The sequence below is a fragment of the Macrobrachium rosenbergii genome, chromosome 22 (genome assembly GCF_040412425.1).
Source record: "Macrobrachium rosenbergii isolate ZJJX-2024 chromosome 22, ASM4041242v1, whole genome shotgun sequence".
NCBI classification, from domain to species: domain Eukaryota; kingdom Metazoa; phylum Arthropoda; class Malacostraca; order Decapoda; family Palaemonidae; genus Macrobrachium; species Macrobrachium rosenbergii.
In genome coordinates this window covers 42,489,943-42,517,071 of record NC_089762.1, presented here as the reverse complement: position 1 = coordinate 42,517,071, position 27,129 = coordinate 42,489,943, and the positions used below count along the sequence as shown (strand labels likewise).

At 38.2% G+C, this 27,129-nt stretch overlaps 1 pseudogene; it reads right to left on the bottom strand.

Moving 5' to 3' along the window:
• Positions 1-1,399: 1,399 nt before the first annotated feature.
• Positions 1,400-27,115, bottom strand: LOC136850814 (uncharacterized; annotated as a pseudogene).
• Positions 27,116-27,129: the final 14 nt, after the last annotated feature.

Genomic DNA, 27,129 nt, shown 5'->3' with positions numbered 1-27,129 from the left:
TAAAAAGAGCTTTCTTTGAAAAACTGTGATATTCAGTGCCACATTGAGGCATAAACTGACTCACTTACAAGTAGGGCCTCACAATGTGTAGGACCTCACAAAATTTCCATGTTTTTTTTAAATTTTAAAATTTCAACTGGCTTTTTGTGTTTTGTAGTTTTTAAAACACTTCTGTACAAATTTTTATATGCATTTTAAAACAGATCAACTCACATAACGTAATTCAATTAGTTATCAGAGCACTGCCTTGTGACACTATAGACTTTTTTCCAGATTTGCAATTCTCATTTTGTTCTTTAAACATTCTACAAACATTTCGTAACAATTCAACACCATTAACTTCCATCCAGTGATGTATTTGCACCGCACACCAAGCAACAAGTGACTTCCATGGAGAAGGTATATGGTAACTGAATGAGTGATTAAAGATTGATGGTACATCACACAATGCAAAAATATGCTAATCCTAGAAGAGCAGCTTGGAATATGTTTGCACACAGCAGAGCCACATGGAAGAATGAGGCCTCATGGAATAATGGAGATAATTGGTGTGGCTGGAGAGCTGTTCCCATGGAATAAGGCTATTTATGATTAATGGGTTAGTACCATAGAAACTGATTAATTTTAGTCTTCTTTTTCCTCCATTAGGAGAACAAATGCAAATTTCAGCTTTCTAGTGGGGTAGAGGAAGTAAGCTAAAAAATTGTCTAATAAACTGATATTGCTCATTTGGCAATTAACAAAGTAAAAAGGTAATTTTGTACTCACCAAGTGGAGTAATATTTCTCTTTGTGACACAGACAATGAAAGAAATGTGCATACTCTTCGACAAGTTCTGGTGAATTTACTTGTGCTGTGCTTTCTTATCCATCAACAAAATTGACATACAAAAAACTCAAATTGAAAAGGGCAAACAGCTTTACCAATAAATACTTTGGTTTCTTGTGGGTTTTTACAATTATGGTGATTTTTTAATAGTGCCACTTTCTTCATGCAAAAACGATGCAATTCAATAATACTTCTGTTGATTGTGACACCATAAGATTCTGACAATAAAAAACAGAAAGAAAAAGTATTCTCAAATGTATCAAAACACAGGAAGGGATAAAGTACCACAACCCTTTTTTTTTATCCTTCATAATACTGTCTGACATTAAGTAACACAGAAGGGGATCATCCCCTACCTCAAAACTGCTGATTATCCAGCAGTGGGAGTCTCAAAACTTTAGTTCTAGATTTCAAACTGACAAGTTTGAAACCTACTGTCCCTTAGCAAGTACCTTGGCAGTGAATGAAAAACAACAAGCTTTCTTAGCTTTTCTTAATAACTTCACAGCCAAATGTAATATTCAGTAATTGCAGAAATGAACATCAGTATCAATTCAATAAAAATCAAATGTTCTTAACAAGTTTGAGGAGTGTTTAATCTTCAAAAATTTCTTACATAATGACAATACTTTTTATTTCTTGGATACTGATTACAGTGTGAGTGAGAACATTATGGGCGATCTAAAAAACACCATGCATCAAAAGTATTGATGTACAAAACAAAGCTTTCTTAAGATTTTTTTTTTTTAATTATTCCAAAAATTTAATTTCAGCTTATTATACCTGATGGAGAGGCTGCTTGTATCTAGACCATTGGAATAATATATCTGAAAGATAATCACTGATAATCTATCACTCCCAACTAAGACAGGACAAAAGCAAACTAGAAATTCCTTTTTGGCATAACCAAACAAAACACTGCCTTCTCATAGTTCAATAAGAAAACAAAAGTAATGTGTCTATGAAACTTTTTCCTCCAACTGAAGAAAGGTGTAGTTAAGTTACAAATCCTGTAATACATAACAGTACAAATAATCTAGGTACTAAAGAAAACTACAAATAAAGTCTTTCCAAGAACACAATGTAAATTATATTTATGTTCACTAATGATTGCATAAAGAGTGCAACATAAATTCCAGTTAGAATGGTCGTTTTACCTTAGATATGATGGAATTCACTGAAGGTTTAAGAGAAACACCTACCGCACAATCCCTAAAAATGAGGAAAGTAAAATAAATACTTGAAAATGATAGGGCATTGTATTGCTATGCTTACGTGAAAAGCCAGGCATTCCTCACATGAACTCACTTTTTATCTTGGTTCAGATTCAAAGAGAGGTTAACGAAGAGTGTGATCTGCTAGCAGCAACAAAAGGACTCCCGTTTAGTTTTACTATATATGATGCATCACCTCTTGGAATGCTGAAAAATCTTACTGTCTCCTCTTTGTCGTCAATGGATTTAACCAATGCACGTCCTTTGGTACCATTATCAACAATAACATATCTAAGGTGTGAATAAATATCTCAAACTAATTATAGAAATCTTTCTCAAGCTTGGCTACACCAAAACTTTGTTTTTCTTCCACAGTTATTCTTCTATTAATCTGACACAATATAAAACTTTTATAAAACTATATCTCAAAATAGAAAATCCGAAAAAACAAAGCCTGAAAATCCCGTTATCATATAGCCCTAATATTCCACATAGAAAATGACTTGTATATTTTTTTTCTCTCACATTTCTTACACAATGATCTCCCAATCATCCACAAAAGTTAACTTGATCTGCATGTGAGGGCATCAAATTTCAAAAGAAATGTTTATTAAGAGATGAACTCCTACAATGGCAGACTACAACACGTTCACATGGTTTTTTTTTAAGCACCACATTTCAAGGCGTATGAGAGCTTTCTCTCCCCACAGAGCGCAGCCTCATCAACTAACATGTAAATACAAAACTTACAACCAATATAGAGACTGTAGAAACTTTTTCCTTTGAGATGTATCAATAAATAAAACACTTTGAATATACACATTCAGAAAGAACAAACCAAATTTAGACTGGGAGAAATATAGTAAATATAGATATATAATATATATATATATATGTATTATATAAATGTATATTTTATTTTTGCCAAGGTTTTTTATCAATTCCTTTATGATTTGGAATGTGTTTATGTTTGCACGAGTCACCGAAGACACATCCAGTTGTGCGCCAGAAATAACATTCATCACCATTGACTGGTCCCTTCAATTTTGAGCCGTTAGATTGTGACTGGGCAGTATTTTGAACTTGCGTGGCAGGAGGCGAGACGGCAATACCACTTGAAACACCGTTCGGCTTAGTATTGCTGCATGGAAGAGGTGGAAGAGAAATAATGGCAGTGTAAAAGAATTGGAACTGGAAAATAAAATTTATGCCGAAGGCCAAGCATTGGGACCCATCGGGTCATTCAACGCTGAAAATGATGATGAAACAATTGTTAGGAGAGGGTGGAAAGTTAAGATGGAAGAAAGAGAATATGAACAGAGGTACAGTAAAAGGAATGGGAAGGGTTGCAGCAGGGGCCGAAGGGGCGCTGCAAAGAACCTTAAGTAATGCCTACAGGACAGCGTGTGAGGTGCACTGACAGCACTATCCTACTATGAGGTCAGCGTAAAAGAATACTTAGGTTTTAATTAATAATGTTAATGTACTACCTAAGTCAGTGCAGCATTGGGTACAACATCAAATGTATATGCATCAGCAAAGAGAAAAACAAATTAACTCCTTTGTAAAAGCCCAACTATAGAACATTCTTATCAAGTTACAAAATCAAGTACAAAATTACACAGATCACAGTGGACTTCCTTTTTAAAAACTTCACTCTCACTAACCAAGTCAAGAGAGAGAAATCTTGTCAATGAAAAAATTCCAGCTGGAATGAAATACCAATTATTAACAACTCTATCTCATATTGACACCCTTCATATTTAAATTACCTAAAAATATACTCAATTTGAAAAATCTACCTTAGCTTACAAAACTTATGCAGCAATTTCCAAGAATGCATAAATATTACTAGACTTTGCAGATTAAAACTACTGTAATTAGAATGAAAAATTTACTTAGAAAAACATACTCTACATTTGTTGAGCAAGAAGTACAAACCATAATTCTGGAACACAGAATTTAATCTAAGTAGATACTATGCAATCTTTACTACAACTCTACCTAAACAAATCTTGACAAAATCAGACTGAAAATAGATCTCATTTCTTCTTAATGTATACACCTCTAAAAGTAAGGTTTGTATCCACAGTGTGACAGTGTCAATAAATTTATCCTTTAGAGCACTACTATTTGATAAAAAAGACTAAAGGAGCTCTGATGGGACAAGTACAGCACTGAATTAAGAGAACTTACCTTCTAACAACAGGTGGTTTCGTTTTTCTGAATATGACATTTTGTGTTCCATTTACAATTGGATTATCAGGAAATTTTATAAGGAGTTTCTGACCACACAAATCATGACCTTGAAGCGTTTCCATGGCACGACCTGCAGCACCTTTGTCGGCATAATTAACAAATGCACAGTATTTTTCTTTCAATAATCGAACACTTGTAACATGACCTTGTCTGCACAGAAAACAAAAAAAATCAAAATTAATAAATTTTTGGTCATCAGCGTTCCACATTTTCTAAAACTGTAAAAATAATTTAGTAACAAATGACTGAACTGGGTTGAAGCAAAACCTCATTAAATATAAGGATCTGATAAAACAAGTTCTCACATTGGGTGTACTAACAAAATTTGACTGTAATTTGTTACAAAACTCTTTTCTTTACGAAACCTGTGATTTACTAAAGATAATGGGTTTTTACTTTATCAATATCTCCACTTCCCATAACACCTACATGTGCAGTTGTCCAATATAGTTAAAAACTGATTTCCACTTAATATAATTCATGGACTGAAAAACTTAATCTGATGGACAAGAGATTTTAGAGCAACAATTTTTATTGGCTTCTAGGGCACTACCAGTCACTGGAGAAGAGGCTGACAGAGGAGGCAGCTCAAGCTTCCCTGGCCTTAGCTTCCCTGGCCTTCTACAGTTGGTGGTCCTGAAAGCCTCGTACAGTATAGATACAAAAGAAGATATACTAAAAAATCCTTTACTCATACAAAATAAAAAATGCTTACCTGCTGTAAGATATGAATAGTACATCAAATACACTGTATACTTACTTAGAAAATAACTGGCTAAGCATTTTTTCAGTGACCTCGGGTAAAACATTTCCAACCCATAAAGATGTTAAACCTTCAGGATTTTTTGGACTGAAAAAAAGATACACATACATTAGAAAGCAGTTTGTGCTGTGTCTTGACCACAACACAATGTACAGCATACAAAAATAGTTTTAGAATGATAGAAAACCTCTCTGAACATGTATTAATCCACTCAGGGTTTTAACTATTTTTAATACAAGGGTCAAGTGGGTACACAACTAGATTTCTTTATCTAACCCAAACCAAATACTGTAGTATAAGCTAAAGGCCGTCACTTTTTTCCCCAGTGGCCTTTTACTTCCCCTTTAAATTAATCTTAGTAAAAACCCTGCAGCTGATGAGACTAGGATAAAACAAGGGCACCCATTAAGAAAAAAATTAGTTCTGCATATCACTTACAACTGCAGTCCTTTTGTTATTCCCTTATGCACACCTTAATTTTAACTTGAAGATTTATTGCTACTGCTTTTGGGGTTCTTTGGTCTTACTGTGTAGATATTTCCCTCCTTGTTTAAAGTATACATTTGCAGGCTTTATCTATCTTAAGTCAATTCAATTCTTTGCTTCCACACATTGCATGAAACAAAATCACAATTCACTGTATATAGTGTATCTGTACTTGTAAGTACGTCAAATATATAAGTTCTGAAAACCTATATTATTGTTATTACATAGAAGCATCAGTAATTAAAAACCATTAAGACAAAACTGCAAACAGCTCGTTTACAAACATGGTAATTTTGCAAAACAAAAATGCTTCTCACTTCATTTTAACGTCCTTCGAAGTCTGAGGTACTTTTACACGTTTAACGAAGTCATCTTCTTCATCTGAATAAAAAACATCATCCAGAGTCTCCTTAAACTCCCCAGCTAACAAGGCATCCAAGGCAGGCTGTAGATAAAAATCCAAGGTCCAACAATTATAAAATGGAAAAGAAAAGGAATCTTTTAGACTAATTTTAAAATATTGTAACATGCACAGAAGTGTTACCAAACCTGGCTGACTTGGGGGAGATGAGGGATTTTTAATGTACTGTATACTGTAGAGGTCATATGCTATTTTAAGACCCTCCAAACTGATATGTAATCATAAGACAAACACTGATTTTGCTGTACCAATAGAGGAGAAACAATTTCATTAATAGCATTTTTCCATCAGATTCCCCATTTATACTGACAAGCAACTACATTCTCTCCACTCTTATCTTGTGTGCTTTCTGCCTGAATTCCCATCAGATCCAGGTCATCACTTCTTCCTTTCTTAATGATTGAAACGACCTTCAAAAGGGGCTGCCATCCTGATACTTCCAAATGGTCACACTCCAGACTACACTTTCTCTTCTTCCTTTCCAGTCACCATAATACTAACTTTGCTTACACAGACTTTTATATCCTCTTATCTGCCCAGGGGTCTTATATGTTACCAAGTTAGGTAATCACTGAATTCCTTAATCCTCACAAATCAGTAGAACATAATTACATAAGAAGTAACATAATCATCTAATAATACAACAATAAAATGAGAAACAAAATTTGCAATAATGACTACCCAACCAACTAAGGCAAACAGTAAACCACGGCAGTTTCAATGACCAGCTATACTTGCAATGGTCATAACCACTGACACTTACAAATGACAGTGAAAGAAAATGAATATCCTTAATCTTCTCAAAGAAAAATCCCCAAAAAAAGGCAGAGAAGACGAATGAGCACAAAAATCACCGAATGACAGTAACGTAAAAGTCAGCGCTATTGAGCTTGTAAAAAATCCTTCAAAGCTGGGAGTATCAAAGACAAGAGTTCTTAAGCTGAAGACACATGAGAGAGACTGACAATCACTGGTGGCACTCGGTTCCTACATGCAAGGCCTACCAGGAAAAAGGAGCGTGTTTGTTTTTTATTAAATGGTGTGTCTATTTCTATCTATGGCAGCTACTGTATGGTAAATTTTAAAGAAAAAGATGTAAATAATTCTATGACATTTTGTAGATAACTTCTTGAGCAATGTATTTTTGTTTTGCCTCTGTAAATTTCATTGGTCTGTTTTGAAATAAATAGTTGTTCAATACCAACACATGTTTAAAAAGAAAACAAAAATAATAAAAGATAAAAACTACATCAGTTAGCTAAGCAAAGCACTTCTATATGTTACTACAGAGAGGTTTTTCAAACAAAGTAGTTTTTTACATCACGCAAAAATAACAATAAAGTTCATTATTATTTATGACAGCAAGCACTGTACAGTCTAGTACCATCATTATTAAAATCGTGACTATACAAGTATATCAATTAAAACTAATGAATAATCTCTTCTGGGAATCAACCCATCTCTCTGTAAGCCAAGCTAAAAGGGCAATGAAGTTATGAGTAAATCTTCCACAAAACCAAAAAAGGTCTTTGCACTTACCTGAACATTGGTATATTTTCTAATTGCACTATTTGCTTGTCTTTCAGTAAATCCCATTTCTACTAAACGCACTATTCTAACTTTTCGTATTTCTTCTTGAGCTTCTTGACAACCCTTATCTAAACGAAGAACTTCTTCAAAGGCAGACTCGGCATCTATATATTTCTGGAATGGTACAATGTGCATGCTTTAAAAAATTAAAATGTTCAAGTTTTACATATTATAATACAATAAACTAGTTATCTTTCTTTCTTTAGAAGTTTTATCATCTGTAACATTTTCCTGAATGATTGTGAGAAGACAAGACTTTAAAACTTCACTGAAATTAATTAAAGCAATTCAGAAACCAATTAATAATCATAACTAAGAGCAAAATGTTCTAATCATTATGTTTCAAGGGGGTGTGTCTATCTTTGCCTAGTAACACTTTTCCATACCCTTAAAACTTTAAAAGCATTTAAGAGGTAGGTCTGTTACCTATGCAGCACTTTCTTTCCCCCCCTTTATCTACTCTACCAATTAAACTGCTGAGGCTTTGATTCTGAGTTCTGCAAATTTGTTATACTGTAGAGCATTGTTTTTCCATTTCTTCAAAAAATTTCTAAAAATTAACACAATGAAATTCCCAAAATTTACACAAAAAACAACCATGTACCATACTCTTAAATGTGCTCCATAATTTATAAAATGATATTTTAATAATAAAATAAGGTTTGTTCATACTTACCTGGCAGATATATATATAGCTGTATTTCTCCGAAATCCGACAGAATTTCAAAACTCATGGCACACGCAGTGTGGCCAGGTGGTTAGTACTCATTCCCGCCGCTGGGAGGCGGGAATCGGAACCATTCCCATTTTCTATTCAGATTTTCTAGTGCCACTGTCTCAAGAGGGAGGCGGGGCGCACTAAAGTATATATATCTGCCAGGTAAGTATGAACAAACCTTATTTTATTATTAAAATATTTTGTTCATGACACTTACCTGCCAGATATATATATATAGCTGAATCCCACCGTAGGAGGTGGGAAGAGACAGAATAGGATTTAGGGAACAAATAAATGTGGCGAATGACGCCTTGGTTCCTTACCTGTTAGCATAGCTGACTTGAGGTTATCTGTCACCCATGCCTGCTTCTGCTTATCCAGAGTCTCCAGCAAGGTAGGGACCTATAAAGCTGGAGAGATCCAGATGACCTGTCAAGGGGCGTGACCACAATAGGACTAGATCATGTGACCATACAGAGAGGGGAGAAAGAGCAACGACCAACCACCTGACCGCCCTATCTAAGGTAATAAACCTAGCATAGGCTAAAAAATTGGGACGTCCATCTCAATGGCCACCCAACAACCAAAAATAAACAACAAGATAAAAAAATACTACCTAACCCCTAAAGGATAGGATGAGTATTGCCTTCTTCTCCCAACATTGTGTCTGCGAAGCGAAACGACGGTCCCAGCGAAGAGCAGTCTTCAAATGTCGTCTTCACATCCATAAGTAATGCGGCGAACACTGAATTACTTCTCCAGAAGGTAGCACCAAGAATATCATTCAGAGACATATTCTTTTGAAAGCCACCGAGTTGCGATAGCTCTAACTTCATGAGCTTTACTTTTCAGAAGTCTCATGTCACCTTCTAGGCAGGAGGAATGAGCCTCTCGAATAGTACTTCTTAAAAAAGAATGCTAAGGCATTCTTGGACATGGGAAGATCAGGTCTCTTCACCGAACACCACAGATTGTCCGATGAGCCTCTAGTTTCCTTGGTCTTGGCTAAGTAGAACTTGAGAGCCCTGACAGGACACAAGACTCTTTCTGACTCTTGCCCAAGTATCTCCGTCAAACCTTTGATCTCAAAAGATTTGGGCCAAGGGTTTGAAGGATTTTCGTTCTTGGCTAAGAACAAAGGATTTAGGGATCATACAGCATTAGGACCCTAAAGCCAATATGTTTGCTAATTGCTTGCACTTCACTAATCCTCTTAGCTGTCGCCAGAGCCGTTAGGAAGACAGCTTTCCTAAATCACGTTCTTGAGGGAAGCCAAGACAGAGGTTCAAAAGTACTAGACATAAGAAACTTCAGGACAACATCCAGATTCCAAGAAGGTGTCCTGAGTTGATGAATTTTGACAGTCTCGAAGGATCTCAGTAGATCGTGAAGATCCTTTGTTGCCGCACAAGTTCAGGCCTCTGTGCCTAAAAACTGCCGATAACATACTTCTATAACCCTTAATAGTCGAGACTGCCAGTTTATTCTTATGCCTAAGATAAAAAAGGAAGTCAGCTATTTGTGGTACAGAGGTAGGTCGAGGAAACTCCTTTACTCCTGCACCATCTCCTAAAAAACAGACCACTTGTACTGGTAGACCGCATTCGAAGAAGGTCTCCTGGCATTGGCGATGGCCTTTGCCACAGCTCTCGAAAAGTCTCTTGCTCTGGCCAACTTTGAGATAGTCTGAACGCAGTCAGACTCAGAGCGGAGAGGTTTTGGTGGAACCTTTAAATCGGCTGCTTGAGAAGGTCCACCCTCAATGGAAGCGTTCTTGGAAAGTCCACTAGGAAGGACAGGGTCTCTGGGAACCAATCCGCTGCTGGCCAGAAGGGGGCTATTAAAGTCATCCTTGCTCCTTCTGGCGTTGCAAACTTCCTTATCACTTCTCCCAGGAACTTGAAGGGAGGGGAAAGCGTAAAGGTCGAGGCCTTTCCAGTCCCAGAGGAGGGCGTCTATGGCTAATGCTCCTGGGTCTAGGACAGGAGAGCAATAAAGGGGAGTCTTGCCGTCCTGGGCGTGGCAAAGAGGTCCACTAGAGGGCGTCCCCATATTCTCCACAACTCTAAACATACCTCCTTGTGAAGAGTCCACTCGGTCGGTAGCAGCTGATTTTGCCGACTGAGAAGGTCTGCTCGGATATTCTCCACTCCCGCAATGAACCTCGTGAGAATAGTGACCCTTGAGCATGAGTCCAGAGCAGGATCTCCCTCGCTAGGATGAACAGGAACAGAGATCGAGTGCCCCCCTGTTTTTTGAGGTAAGCTAGAGCTGTGGTATTGTCCGAATTGACTTGGACAATTCTGCCTGCAACTTGGGCTTGAAGAATTGAAGAGCCAGAAAGATAGCACCCAATTCCTTGAGATTTATGTGCCAGGACACCTGTTCCCCTCTCCAGGTGCCTGACACTTCCTCCCCTCCTAGTGTTGCTCCCCATCCTTCCTGGACGCGTCGGAAAACAACACTAGGTCGGGGCTCTGAAGACGAAGAGAAACCCCTTCTGCAAGCTTTAAGGGGTCGAACCACCACTTCAGATGATCCTTGATAAAAGGAGATATTGTCAAAATCTCTTCCAGATTCTCCCTTTTCCCTCCAGTTCTCCGCCAAGAAAAACTGGAGTGGTCTGAGATGGAGCCTCCCCAGGAAACAAACTTCTCCAGCGAGGAAATGGTCCCCAGCAAACTCATCCATTCCCTCACCGAGCATGTTTCTTTCCCTAGAAAGGACGAAACTTTTCTTAAGCAAAGCAGTTGCCGTTCTCGGGATGGAAAAACTCGAAAAGCCACTGAATCCATCTGAATCCCCAGATAGACGATGGACTGCGTCGGGATCAGATGGGACTTTCTTGGTTCACAAGAAGTCCCAGGACTTCGTCAAATTCAGCGTCAAAGTCAGGTCCTCCAGACACTTCTCCGAGAAGAGGCTCGTATGAGCCAATCGTCTAGGTAGAACGACACACGAACACCCGCCAGGTGAAGCCACCTCGCAACGTTTTTCATGATCACCGTGAAGATCATGGGAGCGGTGCACAAAACCAAAGCAGAGAGCTCTGAACTGGAAGACTCGTCCCCCCAGCACAAATCTCAGGTACTTCCTTGATTGAGGATGAATGGGAACATGGAAGTACGCATCCTGTAAGTCCAGAGAGACCATCCAGTCCCCTGGTCTTAAAGCCCCTAGAACCGACTGGGGCGTTTCCATCTTGAATCTTTCCTTCGAAATAAAGCGATTCAAGACGCTTACATCTAAGACCGGTCTCCACTCTCCCGACTGTTTCGGGACTAAGAAAAGCCTGTTGTAGAACCCCGGAGAATCCAACTTCAGAACTTGTTCCACGGCTCTCTTCTCTAACAACTGCTCCAGGAGGTCCAAAAGAATCTGTTGCTTCTCTCGGTGGTAAGACGGCGACAGATCCCTGGGCGACGTGCAAAGGGATGGAAACATGAGAAAGGGGATCTTGTAACCCTTCTCTATGACAGTTAGTGACCATCGTCCGCCCCTTTTCGTTCTCAGGCTCCCGCAAAATAAAGAAGCCTGGCTCCTACAGGTGTCTGGAGATGAAAGAAGTCACTTTTTCCCCTAGGTTTAGAGGGGCCGCTCCTCTGGTGAAACCTCTTCCTCGCTGGAGACGATCTAGAGGGAAGAAGTTCCTCCTTGAAAGGGCTTCTTCTTCCTGGAGGACAAAACTGAAGCAGAAGAAGAAGAAGGAGCTGGAGGACGTCTAGAAGAATGAGCCAACAGATCTTGCGTGGCCTTCTCCTTAAGACTTGCGGAAATGTCCCGAATCAAAGACTGGGGAACAGATGGTTAGACAAAGGGGGCGAACAATAACTCTGCCCTTTGCGAAGGAGAGACAGACTTAGCTGTGAAGTCGCAAAACAAGGCCCTCTTCTTTAAGAGGCCCGTACCAAAGTGAGACGCCAGTTCTTCAGATCCATCCTAACTGCCTTGTCCATACAGTTAAGGACGCCAGAGAGCTCCCCAGGGTAATAGAATCCGAGCTTGAGCTTAAGATCTAAGGCTCCCAAGCACCAGTCCAAAAAATTAAACACCTCCATGGTGCGGAAGAGACCTTTGAGATGATGGTCAGTCTCTGACAAGGTCCAAGAAACCTTAGCAGTAGGCAGATGAGACCTTCTGGAAGCGTCGACAAGACTGGTAAAATCCCTTGAGAAGAGGAAGGAACTCTAGGGCTGAGATCTTCTCCCGTCTCATACCACATACCAGCCTTGCCTGAAAGCTTAGACGGAGGCACAGCGAAAAGAGGTCTTGCCATGGGACTTCCGTTCCTCCATCCACACGTTGACTTTCTTGAAAGCCCTCTTGGTCGCCAACGAAGAAGTCATCTTCAAAAACCCGGCGCTCTCCTAGCTTTGGAAGAAGCTAACTGAGAAGGAGGAGAGAGAGGAGCGAAGGTTTAAACTTGTCCCCGAACAAGTCTTTAAGCAAGCCGGTCAAAACTTGATAATCGGAAGAAGAGGAAGCAGACGAGAGCTCGACGTCAGCAGGATCCGAATCGCCAGAAACCTCTCCCGCCACAGCCGGAGAAGCAACCGAGTCACCCAACACTTTAGGGGAACGAAGGCCTTGAGGTCCGATACGAAGAAGAGATCTTCTTTTCTCAGACGAAAGAGAATGCTCCGTAACGTCCTGAAGAGCAACCGAAGGGACGTCCTGAGGAGCGTCCTGGAGAGCGTCCTGAAGAGCGTCGACACTGGCGTCACGCCCAAAAACCGGAAGAGCGTCCTGTCGAGCGTCCTGCACAGAAGCGTCCTGAAGAGCGGCTACCGAAGCGTCTCGGGAAGAAGCTCGCGAAGCGTCATGTTGACGAGCGTCACGACGAGGAACAAGAGAGCTAACAGGGCGACAAGGCGACGACACAGGCGAAGGAGACGACGAAAGCGGAGCAGGAGAAGGAGCCTTCCTTGATCTTTTGACAGGCAAAGTCAAGTCCTTGCGACGACGAGGAGCAGAGTCCTTCTCTGCAATAAGAGAAGACAACTGCCGCTGCATCTCCAACAAAATCTTCTTAGAAGGAGAAGAATCATGTCTGGGAGGAGAGACAATCCTATGGGAAGACGATGGGCGAGGGGACGCCTTCTTCTTCCTCACAGGAGCAAGAAAGGTTCTCCTTAGAGCGGCTGGGCGCTCGAAACATCCTCATCAGATGAAATCCTAGTCCTCTTCTGCGGCGAAAAAGCTTCAAAATAACTAGCCGACGAAGAAGACTGACGAGAAGCGTCCTCTTGAACACAGCTCCTCTTGAGAGGGCGAGAGTCCTTACGAGAATTCCACCCCTTGCGGGGAGGGCGCCTCGGAGGGACGAAAAGCAGTCCTGAGAATGCGGCGCCCGAAAGCACGATCTCTGGCAGCCTGGGAGGCGACAACAGGACCTGCGAAGGGACGTCAGATCGGTGGGAAGCCCCGTAACCTTCTTGCGGCTTCGACATGCCTTCTCCCTGAGTCCTGGGAGTCTGACAGCGGTCCAGGCCTAGAAGCATTATGGGGCCGATCTGACGCCCCTCCACAACACTGGGGAGCACTACACTTCACAGCACTTTGGAGAGATGTCACTTTGTTCTCGAGCGCACGGATAGAACTCATGATCTGCGCCAGGGCCGAACCCTCCACAGACACAACATCAGGGCCCGAAGGCAAAACCACAGGGACAGGTGCAACATCAACTACGTTAGGATTATCAGGAGAGGAAATAACCTGACTCTTGCACACACTCCTGGAGGAAGACCTCCTAACCCTGTCACACTTCAACTTGCGAACATACGAATCATAAGACTTCCAGCTCGCATCCGATAAAGGTTCACACTCCTTACATCGATCATCTATAAGACAAACATGCCCCCTACACCTCAAACAAACCGAGTGAGGGTCTACCGAAGCTTTCGGTAGCCTCACCTTACAATCACTCATGCAACATACACGGAAACTAGCAGAACTAGAACCAGACATATTTAAAGAGAGGTCATAAGCAAAATCCACAACAGTCCAGAAAAAGCGTGTGCCAATCCACAGTCCAAGAATCAAAACCAAAAGTCAAGAGAATACTTAAGTGGGAATAAGCAAGTTAACGAAATCCAGAGGCGGAGGTACTGTAACAGATGTTAACAGTACGGCGACAGAGAAAAATCTGAATAGAAAATGGGAATGGTTCCCGATTCCCGCCTCCCAGCGGCGGGAATGAGTACTAACCACCTGGCCACACTGCGTGTGCCGCGAGTTTTGAAATTCTGTCGGATTTCGGAGAAATACAGCTATATATATATCTGGCAGGTAAGTGTCATGAACAAAATTATGGACCTTGACTTCCAAAAACACTGAGTACTTACTCCTAAACCCCTTAACGAAGTTCCTCTTCTATAATGTCCTTTAGGCCACTGAGGTGCTATTCTAATTGCCTTCTCAGCATCTTTTAAAGCTCTGAAATTCAATATATTCTATTAATAAGGTGTTTTTTCCCTGGATACATCCTACACAGTTTTTATAACATAGGTGTCAGGCTAACCAATTAATCACATAAATGTCTAATATCATGGCCCATAATGTTCTCAAGATCAATAGCCTTCTGTTACTCAGTGAAGGTAGACAGTTCATGAAACACACGCCCTCCAGACTCGCAGGTAATAACCCGGGCCAGACTATGGAATGCTAAGGAGAGGTCCAGTCCCACTTAGGTAATTGGATCAACCTATGAGGTAGCTCCTTTTCAAAGTGGTGAAAGAGCCTTTACTAGAGTAAATCACTCCCTTAGTAGTGTTGAAAATTATACTTGAGAGAACTGATTGGAGCTTTGAAATTCTGGAGCAGGACCATGAAAAGCGAGGTTATTAGCTCAAACACACTTGAAGATCCAGAGAGCATCCAGAACCACAATATTAGACATAGTGTCGTGATGAATAGGACAATTATAACACCCCATCTCAACAAAAGATTCATACACAATAAGAAAGAAACAAAGCAAACTTAAGGATTATTTCTCCAATATAATACTATGCTATCTCTTCATGTTCAGAAAGTACACGAGACACTAATAAATTTCTTCAAGGACTGGATATACAATTTTAACCGAAATGATTCCAGAGCATACAATTAAAATTTTTCACAATAAAGTATTAAATGAAGTTGAATCTTAAGCTATGTACTACATTTTAGAGTTTAACATACACTTTCTTATTCTAAAAATTTTAAAGGATGTTTACTGTGAAGACTATCAGAAACTACAATTCCAGGCAAAAGCAACAATGTACAATCCTTCTCAACAACAAATAGCTTGAGACAGGAAAAAATTCCATACAACATGCTATTACCATTTTCATTTAGAATCCAAACTTCTGAAACTTTCTTGATGTGCTCTAAGCCTATGTCCAGTGAAATGCATTCTATTACAAATGGGTTAACACAATTTAAACACAAGGATCCTTGCACTTACTTTTCATGTTGCCCTAACTGATCATAGCAGTATGATCTATTGCCAAAGAAGCGATGATCATTAGGATCTAAGCGAATTGCTTCAGTAAAAAGACGAACAGCTACAGTATACTGGCCCACATTGGCAGCTTCATTACCTCTGATTGCCAACTGCCGAGACTGCAACACCAGTGTATCAAGGCCTACTGTACAAGAAAAAAAAAATATATGAGTATCATTGTTTAATAAAATTTAGTTTTCCTTATACAAAACTATTTCTTTACATTAACCTAACTTGTGATAGCAGCAACTACAGACACACCCCAGAATGGTCCTCCTTTCCTTCCACCTGAGCATGCATCTGGGTCCCTGAGTTTCCCTTACAGTGAAAACTGGTCATTCTGTGCACAACCTGAAACAGCTCCAGCTCGGAGGATGTGGTAGATCGGCAAATATTTTGTAGCTTATTGGGGTTTGCGTGAGAAAAAGCCAATTTTATCCCTAAAATAGCATATTTTTTCAGTACAAAACCCTTACATAACATTTGCAAGAGTGACTACTTGCATGGGATAGACTCATACCAGAAAATTAATCGGTAGTCTTGAAACTTCTAAAATTATTACACCAATGAATTTCATTGGGTTATGGTTGGTAAGCGCAAGAGGAACCATGAGACTAACACATGACAAGGTTTACTATTACTAATGGCCATAGCAGCAGACAGCCCAGATTTCTAGGCCTAGAGGTTAAACGAGGCTTTCTGAGGACAAAAAGAGATAGATGACTTTGACTCCGTCCTCCCCATACTCTTCCTGAAGTTGAGACAGAACCTGACCTGCTGCCACTAAAAGGCCAAGAGCATAAAAGTCCATATACTTTTTTAGGTCTCTGAAGCAAAATAAAGGTAGAAGGGAGACCTCCACATTGCCATGTTTAAAATTGTATTCATATCAGAACAGGCTTTAAAAAAAAAAAAAAGCCACATTGTATTGCCTAAATTCCCCTTGGTTATAAAAATTCTAGTCAGAAAGAAACAAAACAAAAAATTAACAGTTTGGAAGGGAAGACACCAGAGTTTTTTTTTTTTAATGGGAAAACCCTTCTCAATCTTCTTCAAATCAGTGTCTTGGCTACCTAAGATCTTTACAATAATCCTGGAACCAAAATAATATTGAGTGAGAGGTGGCTCATGACTATCAGGAAGAGGAACATCAACCAAAGACCAATGTAATTTTAAAAGCCCTATGAAGTAGCTCAACAAGAATTACTATGAACACAAAAACAGGGAACCTGGAAAAGAAATAACTCACTAAAATTGTTTATATTTCCTAGAAAAAGTAAGGACAAGTACCAACTCAAAACCTGATACTTCTAGACAAGTAGGTGTGTCCCCAAAATATCCATTCTTTAATGAAGCATCAAGAAGCAAAGCCAGAAAACAAAATTTGGACAGAAAAATGATAAAAAAATTAGACTAGATGAAAAGAGGGGCAGAGAGGCCAATCCAGTAGGAGGTAGAGAAGTATACTGCTTTTCTGCAGCAATCATTCAGCTCCAGGGCAAAGAGCTTTAAGCCAATGGCTTTTCAACTGTTCCTTCTAGTCTTTTTCTGTCTGACTGTCCAGTCTCCACTTTTACCTTGCTCCAATTATAAATTATCAACTGAAAACAAATCCTTAAGTGACACTTTCAAGAAAATGTCATAAACAATAAAGAGGCAACTGACAGTAGATGATTTTGGATAGACATTATCAGAGGATCATATTAAAACAAGTCAGGTAGGGAGTTACGAGGCCTATTCAATTTGAAGGGTGACATTTACTCAACATAACATACTGTTTTATCACCAAAATCGAAATCACCTGTACCATGGAAACAGAAGTAAAGGGGATGATTTCATTTTTTTATAATAACACATTTAGCTCAGTAGTCAATGTAATATTATTTTTCCTTAATCCAACTGAATGGCAAAACTGGAAAAATAGGTAAAATATATGATTTTCTCGATAGAGCTTAAATATACAAAATACATATAAAAATCAATCACGTGTTACTACATACAAACACATACAATTTTGCTTTTTAAAAAGCTCACAACATTACACTACATTCTTACCTGAATTAACTCCATCTTCCTCCTCCTGACTGCCATTTTTACTTAAATTTTTTCTCTTTTCCTCTGGTTTTGAAACAGCACCACGCGTGCCTATTTTTTTGCTTGCAGCCATTGCGACAAAGGCGGAATTTGGATCCAAACCCTGGCTCTCTTCTTCCTCTTCATCATCGCCTTCGTCTGAATCACTCTCACAGTTTCTACTGAAAAGACAATGAGACAAATAATTCACTGTACAGTGATGCTCCTTTTGACTGCCATATTAATAACCTTAGGTTAATCTTTTATTATGGTGAAACAAAGTATAGTGTAGGGAGATATTTCGATAATTCTGAAATACTCAATTACTGGCTGTGCAATGCTGGAAAAAAAATTAAAAGATCAATTTTAGCCCAGTCCAATTTTCTCTCCTGAAAGAACAAATCCTTCAGGTCATTTCTAGGTATATATAAATTCAAAAGTAGTAATGAAGTTGAACACTGACTTTTGCAGATTTAAATTTTGGAAATGATTAAGTAGTGGATTCTGGTAGATCAAAGAAAACTATAAGAAGCTCTTAATTTGTAAATGCATAAAATATCTGAATCATCAGAAATGAAAAATATCTTTATATATAAATATTCTCTAACACAAAAAAAACATATAAATCAACTCCTTGCAAAAAGCTAATGAGTTAATTTATTATGAGTAACAAATTGTAAAACGATCAACCTATTATCACAAAATGATTAGAATTTTGGGTAATAATTTGATTTTCTATTTTTCTACTTTTTTTTCTTTTGAATTTACTCTTTTTCTTGGTTCTCCATTTTTCTTAAAGTTTTTTTTCTCTTTATCGTGATTTTATGAAATATTTCAAAACTGATAAAAGGTTAGGTCTTGGTTAACTTTTGATATATTATTGCGGGCATCTCCATTGCGACAATACACTGAAGAAAAAAAAATCTTACTTAAAATCTAGTGACTATCATAAGTCTACTTTAGTCATTCTAAGTTGGCCAAGGAAAAAATTCATCGTAAAAACGCTAAAATAGGAAATAAATTATCATCCCGTTTCCCAATACATACATTAAGATACCAGAACATATCTTAAAAAATTTTTTTAATCTAATTTAAGATGGATTATGCACCCCTTCATGGTAACTGATATTCTTACAAATCTTGTTGTTTGGAAAACAACCATTTGGTCAGAGTGACAAATCCAGCTAAAATATCCCTCTTTAAAAAATACTTCCCAAAATTTTGAGTTCATTCCACTACACAAATTTTAAAGTAAACTGAAAGTTAATAGTCGAAGGGGGGCATATTAATTTTCATTTCAAAGTGTTGAAGATAACCGAGATATATATAGACATAAACAGATCTTCATCTCACAATACCCTAATTAAAGTCAAAATTTGGAGAACATAAAATTTACAATCTGTACTCTCCTTGCCAAGTATCATTACCAGATGTGTATACCTATGTATTATTACATTGCATACCTCAAGAACTGACAATGTTGGTGTATCTTTTTAGTTTCTGTAACAGAAATATCGTGAAAAACACTTTGGAAATACATCTGCACCTTTTCTGTCATTGATACCCTCAGATCTTAAAAAATTATACATCCCTTGAGGCTAAGAGGGCTGCAAATTGTTGTGGAAAACATGTTGATCATCCACCCTCCAATCATCAAACATATTAAATTGCATTCCCTCTAAACTCAAGTTAGATTTTACTTTATTCAAAGATTAAAGTTAGCCATAATCATGCATCTCACAAGCAACAACATAGGACAAGGCCACCACCAAGTATCGGGCCATGATTAAAGTATTTTTCATGGGCATACCTCAAGCTCAATGTTACAGTTTCTGTAACAGAAATATTGTTCCGGCTTTGTTATATCCAAGACCACCAAAAGATGTTGATCTACCCTTTCAAACATATTAAATTGCAGCCCTTGATTATACATTTTACAGAAAACATAATCATGCATTGGCAACAACATAAAGAAACATGATTGGCCTTGATTATACATTGTACAGACCACCAAAAGATAAAAGTGGCCTTGATTATACATTGTACAGAAAACTCGATTACGCCAAAGAAACTTCGGTGCATTTTTTACTTGTTTTAATTGTTCCAACAGCAACGACAAAACTTACCTCTCCATTCATCTTCAGAGCTCCCGTCCTCTGAGTCATCATCATCATCGTCATATACTGGAAGCGGCTGACCTGAAAATAAATATGACATTAGTACTAATAAAATTCACACAAAAATTTAACAAGACAATAAACCTTTGGGAATCATAAAGATAAGCTCATGGTCTATAATATGATGGAGAACTTCCACAATAAAGTGTGAATACTAGACTAAAATTTTATTCAACTTCTTTCCATCTCGACATGAACACTTCCATAAGTAGATGTTCTACATCCAACTTTCAAAAGGACCTTTTATATTTATCTACTTACTAACATCTAAATAAAAAATACCTTGCTAATCTAGCATATATGGGGATGGGGACCCTGTTTTGATTAGCCCAATGTCAGATTACGTGGTAATTGTTAAGCTAGGCAACCAAGATTCATAGCAGAACACTTAGTAAATAATATTGCATTATGACAAAGAAACAAATGCATAAAAGATGTAGTGAAACAGAATTTTATCACTTTTCTAATACTGTGCTTGTCATAAAGATTCATACTAAACATACTGAAAAAGTTATAAAACATCTAAACACCAATTACAAAGTTATTCACAGACAAAGTACTCAATACCAAACTAAGTAATTATTACTATTGATGTTCTACAAGCACTGGGTAAAACAATATTATCATTTTAAGCACTGGGTAAAACAATATCATCATTTTAAGCACTGGGTAAAACAATATTATCATTTTAACACTTGTCTTGACAAGAATCATACCAAACATGATGATAAAATTATAAACTATCAAAATATCAGAGCTCTGCTTTTAGGTTTGACTAAACCATCACGCCATAACTTATCATAAGATATGCAACAACAGTCCAAATGCATAATTTCTAAAAACAATATTCCCCTTCAAATTCAAACCCATGCCACCAGAAAGGCAGCTTGGTTATTGGAGTACAACCCCTACCTGTAATGGCTTCCTGGAGAAAACGAAGCATAACTCCTTGTGAGGCCAGATTATTTTTCAATGACAACACCAAACGTCAGTGCCAGTGACTCCAGTGATAAGACTGATGCATAAGATAGGGCTTATCTAGACATGCTAATGCATACTTTCACTCTATCAATATATCAGCTATATATGACTTATCTTGACCAGTAAAATGTATCAGCATGAGTGTCTTTACAAACTGTTTCCAGTATGATACTTGATTCCAGGTGAGATTTTGTCAGTTCCAGGGCTTAATGTTTTCCCTGCATGGTACTTGACTTTAAATCAAACTAAAGTTTGCCATGTACAATAAATTTTTGAAGATAAAACTTCGTAATTTCTAGAGATTCATGTTTTCCCTGTAAGGTACTTGACTGCAGTTGAGGCGGTAAGTAATCTCAAGAAAATAATTAAAGCGATAAAAACTATATCACTCATTGATTGACCCACACTTTCCATTGCAGATAAGGCAATGGAGACCCCTGCATTGCCAATAACTTATACTCCACTTAAGCAGCCTCATTAAAAATATATAAATTTAACAAGCCCTCTGAATAACTTTTCTAGATTCTCACAGAACTAGCCCAAAGGACTGGTTCTCAAAGAGGTGGAAATGGGACCGATAAGTGGCAAAAAATCAAGAGGTATGGATGAGAGGTAAAAGGTGAAAAATAATGCTGGTGGGGCACAAAACGATACTTCAAAGAACATCAAGTGACATCTGTGATTATCGCCAAAAGAACTAAGAACTGCATCACAAAATCCATTCCATGCAAAACAGTCAAAACATACACTACTTACTCTTAGAATTAGATGACTTATTATTTTTACTGGGTTGAGCTTTTGGTGGTGGCAAGGGTATCAATTGACTATAGGCAGCAACCACCTGTTCAAGTTTCTGTTGGAAAAAAAATATATAATTAATTTGCAAATATGTTGTGATTTATGTCTAGTCCTGATGAGCTTAGTGTTATTATGTATAGTATTACTTCACAAAAGTTCTCTTGCCTACGTCCCTGAAACTTAAATATGTATCGCTTTAAAACTACCATACCTAAAATATTTTACCGTATATAGGCCTATCTCTTCAATGAATACTTTGAGAATAAAAAGTGATGGAAAGATAGTCTAATATCCAGTACTGAAATACACTAATTCAAGTTATTAAGGATACAGCGAGCAAAAACTTCAATCTACAGCTCATGATGATTGCATATTCATCTGACAAACTGTAACTTGTTGTTCTTGACAAAAATGTAAGGTCTGAATGCTCTTCGATATAATTTCCTGGTCCAGTAGTTCTAGTGAAGATGGTTTTAAGTAACCCCATCTCCCTTTCTCACTATTTCTTAATATCACCCCTTGGACGGGTGGTGTGACCCCCAATCTGAACAAACCTGAATCCCCTTTACCAAAGGATGCTTAGAAGCAATTTCTGTTGGTTTAAAAAACTGAGCCTTTGCCAAAGGATGCTTAGAAGCAATTTTTGTTGGTTTAAAAAACTGAAAAGTTCAGAAGCTCACCCACTTTCAGAAATGTGCTAAAATTCAAGACCATCCAAACTACAGTACAGTATTGTAAAATAAAACTGAGAGGACCTCCAAATGTGGCACAGAAATCAAGAAATGGCAAAAGCTGAAAGTTTAATTATTCAAGAGGGATCTGCAGACCACTATCAATAAGTTATGTAAAAAAAAAACTGTAAAACAGGAACACCTATTTAATAAAGGTATTACATAACTCATACAAATTCTTTTTCAACAGAGCATATATACTGTATCTTGACTCACAGGGTTCCCCTTAGGATCTGTTCTTGAATGTGAAGTGAAAAGTTAATGAAGTTGAACAGTTAACTGTTAAGATATGAAAAAGACCTACTTTAAGAGATGAATGACTGAGGTAAAACCATTTTAAGTTGTGGTTTAAAGGAAACTGCAACCAATTTTTAATACCAAAATGAACTCGAACATAACAATACCTTCTTGTCATCAGGACACTTGCTTGAAGAGAGTTTTAGGGACAATTTTTTATATCTTTCTTTGATGGCATCTTTATCCACCCCTGAAAGAAAAGAATTTGATCAACATTTATTTACAGTAGTTTATTTTACAAAACAAAAGACCGTTTTAATCTATATTAAACTTCAAAAAGCACAAAGTGCTACACAAAGTATACAAATACTGTATGTGTAGCCCTCAACTTCTGTAAGTAGGGTACAATACTGTACAATACAATCTCTATGTAATGGACTATGCCTATCTGGGTTCTTGGGATGTTGATTATAAAAAATGTTGCCAATACTATTACAAGGCCAGCCTAAAGTGGGCTTTCCCTGACACATTAAACAATAAACGTAAACAGGTGATCACTTTTTACAAGCAGAATACACAACAACAAATAGTGTTTGGTACAGTATATAGTAAAGGATAATAGATGGTGAAAACAAACAAAAATGAATTACCCACAAAACTGCAAATGTACACATAAACCACAAAAGATGAACAAGATAGCTGTTTCACAATTATTATTCATGCAATACAAACAACAGATTGCACTCCTTCAATCATCTGTAAACATTACTATACAAGACTAAGTATACAATGCAAGGTTTTCCAAAAGCAGATATTACGAGTTATCTACGGAAAACACTGATGTGACATTACGAGTTATCTAAGGAAAACACTGATGTGACGTCCATCACTACATGACTCTAATGCTTAAGTTTGCATATGCATACCAATACACAGCACATGTGAATAACTGGTACCACAGTATCCCCAAATAATGAGTTACACTCTCAATGGGGTACTCGTTTGCACTCTTCTTTCCTCCACTTTATTCAAGTGTATACATGTTTTGAAGGAACAACCGGTTCACTTTATTGTAGATTTATACCAAAAGTAAAACCAAGTTATGGGATTCTTTCCTCCCAGTGTTGCAATACATCATTTCCCATTCATATTTTAGACGCAAAGTATTTCCAGATAACACAAGCCCACTGACACTACCCTGTAGCTCAAGGACTTATTCTCTAGTGGATAAATCAAAGCCATATTTTATACCTGAAGCCAATTAAATAAAGCATGAAAAGGAACTGTTTCCTTCTTTGGTTCTCTTGTCTGAATTTTGACAGTCTGTACAGTAAAGTATATGAAATCCCTAAAATAGGATTGCCTTGAAACTCAAGGCAAAAACCTTGAATGTACTCAACCAAAAAGTGTTACTGTACATAAGAGACAGCTACAAACATTCCAGTAGCATGAAAGTATATGTAAGCTGTGATTTACAGGCCTAAGGAACTACTAATGACAATCAACAATAAAATAACAATGCCATCATTTAGCTTTAGTAAAGCCTTCAAATGAAACAAAGGAATTCAAAAGATTAATAGCCAGAGGCTTTGCTGCACTGCCCTGATAAAAATGGTAGTACTTGGTATCTTATTTTCCAGAAACTTGTCACCCTTATTAATGGGAAACAGTACAGCTCCTTGCAAGGAGATGACCAACATAATGCAGTACAGTATACAATTCTACAAGCTTGGAAGGAAACACGGAATCCCTGAAACCAAGACGACATCCTCCCAAACAATTTACAAAAGGTAAGAAGTCATGCACAGTGAGGCAAAAGCCACCTCCAGTTCCATACAAAACCATAGATTAACATATAATTCTGTACTGTCTTCATAACATACAGTATATTCAATGTCAACAAATAACAAGATACTGAATAAACAACTGCCGGCAGGGAATAACACGTTAAAATATCAGCAATAATGATGAAAGGATAACAACAATCTAGGCAAAACTCTGTTCACGTATAAAAGCAAAGAGAGAGAGAGAGACTGGTTCTACCACTCCAGGGGTTAAGAATTACCTCCTCAGGGCAGGTCCTTCCTTATTTGGACACTCTATACTATTTATAACAGTTATTCTCACAAGGTGCCTGACTAAACTAGAGTTGTGCCCCATTTTCAAGTCACCCAAATGTCCAGAGGTATTGCATCTTGGCTTATTCACGCAGGAATTTTCTAAATGTGTTTAAATATGGGTGACAATGCTTTGAGATAATTAAAATCCAACGAGCAGAAACAAAAAGACACAATGATATTGCACCAGCAATTCTGACTGGTTACGATACCGAGTTGGTTGGGGCAATGACTATCTAACACCAGTTCTACACTTACTGTCAAATTAAAAAGCAAAAGTTCCTAGGTTTAACAAAAGCACTAATAGGTTAGGTATAAATTCTTCATGTATGCAGTATACAGTATAAAATTCTACCACATTCACATCTTTGCTAAGATAGGGTCAATAGTCCAACCAATTAATGAACAATACCAAAAACTATAATTATATGTTACAAAAATAGATACGAGCATGAGAAGTAAGTGAGAGGGGGGGGGATAACCAAGCCAGAAAAGTACCACCGTAGCCCAGACAAGTAAACACTGGGATGACGACCAATAGGATGGCTCGGAAAATTCAAGAAAATATAGTCCGTAATTGAAGAGTTCAACCAGATGGGAACTCTGACACTAGCGTCTTACATAAGGAGAAATTCTTATGTTAAAATCACTATATGATGATGAAGGTGATGTGATGAATACAACGGTATCATCACGTCACCAACAATAAAATTAATCAAAGCTAGCAGTAGAGACTATGTTTCATCAACAGGGACGATTTCTTTTTTCCATATTCCTCACTGGAAGATCGCACTGACTTTCATTCAGATGTTTGAGGGCTTTTCATCTAATAAATATTTTCTAGGCAAATCACTCTACATATCTTTGGTATCAGATAATTCAAGTCAATCATGGTTTCCCTGCTTCAGTTAGTAGTTGCTTACACCTGCACAATAAAAATGATCACGTTACCTCCATATAATTATATCTTCTTTGGAGTTCATTACATACAGAATGTGAACCATTTATTTATGAATCTTAGGTTAGGCTAGTTAGCATAAAATCCCTAAAAACCTAAAGTTAATGTGTTACACCACTACCTGTAGATATATTGACACTTCTCAACAAGTGGGCCTTCAAAGGTTTGGTTGAATTGCTTAGGCTACTGCAAACCATCCAGCATGTAGCTCAGCCTTGCCTAAAACATCTGGTTAACGTAAATAACCTAACCTAGCCTAACCCATCTGGTCATGTGGGTTGGCCTAAGTAAGCTGTCATATGTCATTCTCACAATTCTGACTTCGGCCTAAATCTCTTCCAGTAGCTTTCATGTGCATTTACAAGACAGTTAGGTTAGCTTTGGTAATTCAAATGGTGTTATAAAATTCCAATTTTGGTTAGCCAAACGTAGATTAACACAGGCTACTTCCGAGTCTAACCCAACCATATTCTGTGGTTATACGTAGGCTAACTGACACATTAAGAGGTCTGTGGGGCTGCAACGTTAGACTTTAGTGGGAAGGTATGTAAATAAAGTAAATATCGATGACATATGGCAGGCTACAAGCATGTGTACAATGAAATAAAACAATTACGAGACGAAATTTCACCAAGAGAAAAAACAAGGGACAACTTTCTCGAGAATTTTCTCGCACAACTCTCGTGTGTCACTCGTCGTCAGTGGCTCAAATTTACTTAAAACAACAAAACACAGTTGAAATAACATGGCACGTCCACCCATTAACCTTCCGTGAGAGAAATAATAGAAACAGACCCCGATTTATTATAAAGAACTTTCCAAGACGAGACCCGTCTGTCTGCCTGCCCTCCTCCTCCCAGCGAGAGAAAACCCCCAACTTTCGTCCTTATTTTCCACAATATCTGGGTTATAACAACAAAATACAGTTGTAATTACAAGCCACGTCCATCTACAAGCCTCCCGCGCGAGAAAGGAACAAAACAGACCCACATATATCGCAAAGAACTTTCCAAGACGAGACCCGTCTGCCCTCCTCCCAGAGAGAAAACCCCGAACTTTCGTCCTCATTTCGACGGCATTCTGCACCATATCCGGGCCAATTCAAAGTCTCTGTACCCACCTAAAGGTAGTTCGAGTATCCTAAATGCATCCTTTTCCGATATTCCCATGGTCGCGACATAGGAGTGAGTGCTAGAGTTAAATGTGTGGAAAAAAGTCCAACGAACTTCTCTATTAGTGTTTCACCATGGTCACAGGGTTGTGACATGAACTGACACGGCTGGAGGGACTCGGGG